This window comes from Populus trichocarpa, chromosome 2, assembly GCF_000002775.5.
Source record: "Populus trichocarpa isolate Nisqually-1 chromosome 2, P.trichocarpa_v4.1, whole genome shotgun sequence".
In the NCBI taxonomy this organism is placed as follows: domain Eukaryota; kingdom Viridiplantae; phylum Streptophyta; class Magnoliopsida; order Malpighiales; family Salicaceae; genus Populus; species Populus trichocarpa.
In genome coordinates, this window is record NC_037286.2 from 13,807,265 (window position 1) to 13,811,636 (window position 4,372).

The window sequence follows — 4,372 nt, forward strand, 5'->3', positions numbered from 1 at the left end:
CTGGATATTAACGTAGCCTACTCACCTAGAGGTTATCTTCTTTCTCAGTCGAAATATATTGCAGATATTCTTGAGCAAGCTAGACTTACTAATAATAAGACTGTAGATATTCTCATTGAAGTTTACACAACGTATTCTTCTTTTAATGGTTTACCTTTGTCAGATCCTACTTTATATCTTACTATTGTTGGGAGCTTGGTATATCTCACTATTACTCGTCCAGATATTGCATATATTGTTCATATTGTTAGTTAGTTTGTTGCTTCTCCTACTACCATTCATTGGGCAGCTTTTTTGTATTTTATGATATCTTCGAGGTACAGTCTTTCAGAGTCTTTTACTTTTATCCACCTCTTCCTTGGAGTTGCGTATATACTTTGATGCTGATCATGACGGTGATTTCATAGATTGCAAGTCTATTATTGGTTTCTATATATTTTTAGGTAACTCTCTTATTGCTTAGAAGAGCAAGAAATAATCTATTGTTTCTCAATCTTCAACTAAAGCAGAATATCATGCTATGACATCTATTACCAAAGAGATTGTTTGGTTATGTTGGTTACTTGCATATATAAGAGTTTTTGTTTTTCATCTCACTTCTATGTATTGTGACAACTAGAGTTCTATTCAGATTGCTCACAACTCGGTTTTTCATGAACGAATTAAGCACATTGAGATCGAGTGTCATCTTACTCATCATCATCTCAAGCATGACACCATTACTTTGCCTTTTGTTTCTTCTTTTTTGCATATTGTAGATTACTTTATCAAGTCTCATTCTATTTCCTGTTTTTTTCTCGATACTTGTAGTTGTCGCATCGTGAGTTTGAGGAGAGATGTTAAAAAATATAAGTTATTTTGTTTTATTTATTAAAGGTAGAATAATATTTTTATTTTCTTTTCAGTTTAGCTTATATATAATCTCTTTGTATTTAGGTTAAATTTATTCCTTTAGATTACAGTGATCATGCAACATCAATGAAACCCTAGCCTCCCCTCTCTTATTTTTATATTTCATTTATGTTTGTTTTTTTTTTCTTCTTTGGATTGTTGAACAATTAGATCATTCCGGATTTCTCATCTAAATTCTAGCCAAAATGTTCTGGGTTTGTTTTATCTATTGCATTAAGGTTTTTTTTTTTAATGAAGTTATAAACAACGATCATTTTTAAGTTAGGGATAAACACCCCTAATTTACAAACACATGCAGATGAGATTCTTGAGTTTCTTACTGTCATGAAAAATGAATTTAATTAGGGCAGTAGAAAATACTCTTTTTTATAATTTCTTGTTGAATGGAAATGGAAGCAAGTCTTTATGCAAGAAATGTTATAAATTATCATACTTTGATTGATGGGTTTTGCACAAAAACAAAAGGCTTGCAGAAGCAAAGGAGATCTTTGACCAGACGGAACTCCATGGGGTTTCCAGAAATTCATGGCCTTTGTTAAAACGAGAGAATGAAAGAGGCTACTCAATTGATGGACTAGATGATAATGGAAGGGTTGAGGCCTGAGAAATTCACCTACGACTCCCTGCTTGCGCACTTCTAAAAGGTTGGGATATTAAAAAAGGCGGCAGATATTGTGCAAACTATGGCTTCTGATGGGTGTGAACCAGACATTGTCACATATGGGACCTTGATTGCAGGACAGTGCAAGGCAAGTAGAGATCAGATTAAAGACATAGTTCTGAACCCTGTAATTCAAGCCCGATTTCGACAGAAGAGATCAAAAGAAGCTGTGAAACTTTTCAGAGACATGATAGAGAAGGCTGAGGCTCTAGGTGTCGTTACATATAAGATTGTTTTCTGTGGGCTATGCCGAGGTAGAGAGGAAGCTGTTGATTTCGTTCTAGAGAGAGGAAATGTACCTGAATTATCAACATTCTATATGTTTGCTGAGGGACCTTTAGCTCTAGCTATGGAGGGAACCCTAGTTAAACTCGTTGACATGATCATGGAGAAAGCAAAACTTTTTTCTTAAAAAAAAAAAGAACCAAGATGAGGGGTTTCCTCAAAATTTTAAAGGTACCAGATGGCATAACTTGTAATTAAAATTGATTACTTGAATAACTATATATTGTTCGTAAAATGTTTTCCTATATGACTTTATTAATGAAATATTTTTTAATTTCATAAAATTGATTACTACTCTATATAATTATATATTGTTCATTGTACACTTTAATTAGCATCTTTGCTTTTGTTTGTTCTGTTTTAGCAACAACAAAGAACAAATTTGTCTTAGACCCCCTTCTGTCATTCTCTTATACATTTTGATCTTTTTTAAGTCTGGTGCAGTTCATTTATGTGTTGCATCATGATGTTAATTGAAAGTTTATTTGACTATCATGCATGTTGAATTACTATTTTAAATTATATATATATACACACACAGCTCCGAAATATATCATTTCAATTTGGCAATCCAATTGTTTCCATTGCAAGTAGAGAGGTTCTTGCTTGAGCCATGGACCATCAATGGCGACACCATCTGGGGAAAAAAAATTAGTGTGAAAAGCATCTTTGCCCCACGCATCCGGATTTTTCACACTGTCCAACACAAGTCCTAATTTCAAAACATCCAAATTATTTCAGCATGCACACAATGGAGATTATAGGAGACTATACATGAGCGTAAAATTACTTAATTCAACAGCAGATAATGAGAAGAGAATAAAACAGAATGTACAAAGGGCATAAATCAGGTTGTTTAGGATAACAAAAACATTAATGAAGGGTGCAGCCCCTCTCATTGAAAATTGTAATCCGGTAATTTGAACACGTGAACTATAAATTCATAGAAAAGACACCAACATAAATCAAACTTGATGGTATTTTGTAATGGTTCCCTGTAAGAAAATCTTTGTTGACCAGAATGTACATCGGATAAATTCAGGGGCAGACCAAAATTGCAGAACCAAATACCAAAGATATGAGAAACAGCTCAACAGAGACTCCTTAAAAGAGCAGCTAGTACTGTAAGGCTGCTAAACAAGTAGGAAAAGATGAGAAAGACCATTTCTAAATGTCCAGCGCATCCATAATTGTCCATGAAAATTAATATGTACATATGCTCTCTCAATGCATACGACCCAAAGTGATGGAAGCACAGGAATATAATAGCATGGACAGGAGCCCTCCTGCCATATCTCTTGTGCACAATAGATGTCCCAATGTGAGAGAAACAGACACAAATTTAAGGGTGCAAATCACATTTACAGGTTCAAAACTTCCTTTCTCAACATATCCATTTGGGCAATTCATGTAGTAGCATTATACTAAGAGCTAGATTTGTTCCTTTTATTACATTGGTACACGGATGATGAATAACACTACTGAAGAGCACAAATAAACAGAACTAGATGCACATGTAGTAAAACACGAATTGAAGGCAGGCTCAAAATTTACTTGTAAATGGGATCAGCATCGCCAGCACTAGCATCTAAAGCTCCAACAAGACCTGAAAACACCAGAAAGAAACCAACGCAATATTGATCTACCATTAAGAAATAATCGAGAATTAAAAAGCTCAAAACTTGCTAAAAACCAACAAGGGGCAAATACAAGTAAGAGGCTAATACTTCATTCTTTAGTTAACAATAAACACCAAAAAGGAAACAGATTTTCTTCGATGATTTGGATCATGCATTTTGGAAACATGCAAATGGGTTCACATTAAAATTATGTAGTAAAAAAAAACTAAAAAAACTTTACAGTAATTGATTCAACATAGTTAGAAAAGGACCAAAACAAGAGCTTGAATAGAGAAAAATAATAGATCAGCAAAATGGGTGATTTACCTTATGTTTCTTGAAGAAAGCAGTTGGAAAGTGAATTCTTTTGCTTCTGTTTCTATCCCCAACACATTCAAATGAAGATTTACCAATGAATCCAGGAACCTTGGACCGATATACAATCTCCGAGATAGAAGAGTGAAGAGAGATATTCTGAAGACTATTGCGTCAGAAGGAAAGATAAACAGTCGAAACGTGAACTAAATGGTTTCTTAAGCTTGATGGGCCAGAAGATATAGTCCCGTTACAACTATTATCTCCATTTCTAACCCAGCCAAGGTATTGGGTTGTTGGTTAGGTAGTTTAGCCCATGGCCTAGGTAAGGTAACTTTGTTTTGATTTTCTTTTTTAAAGAAAAACACTTAAATAATTACTATTAAATAATAAAATTAAAACAAATTCAATAAATATTAAAAAAATAAAAGGGCCAAAACTAAGAGCGAGCCCAAACACGTCGGCTAGCTAGTTTTTTCTTTTGAGGGGAGCCTTGACATAACACATGCCTATTTTTTATATATATATATATATATATATATATATATATATAAACAAACAAACGGTTAGGAATAAAGTA

At 33.7% G+C, this 4,372-nt stretch overlaps 1 long non-coding RNA gene across 1 annotated transcript; it reads right to left on the bottom strand.

Annotated features, from left to right (window-relative positions):
- Positions 1-2,935: 2,935 nt before the first annotated feature.
- On the bottom strand, positions 2,936-3,977 carry LOC18096384 (uncharacterized). The gene is made up of 2 exons (XR_002980018.2): positions 3,805-3,977; positions 2,936-3,464 (listed from the first exon to the last, which is right to left on the bottom strand). It is a non-coding gene; the product is annotated as an uncharacterized LOC18096384 (long non-coding RNA).
- Positions 3,978-4,372: the final 395 nt, after the last annotated feature.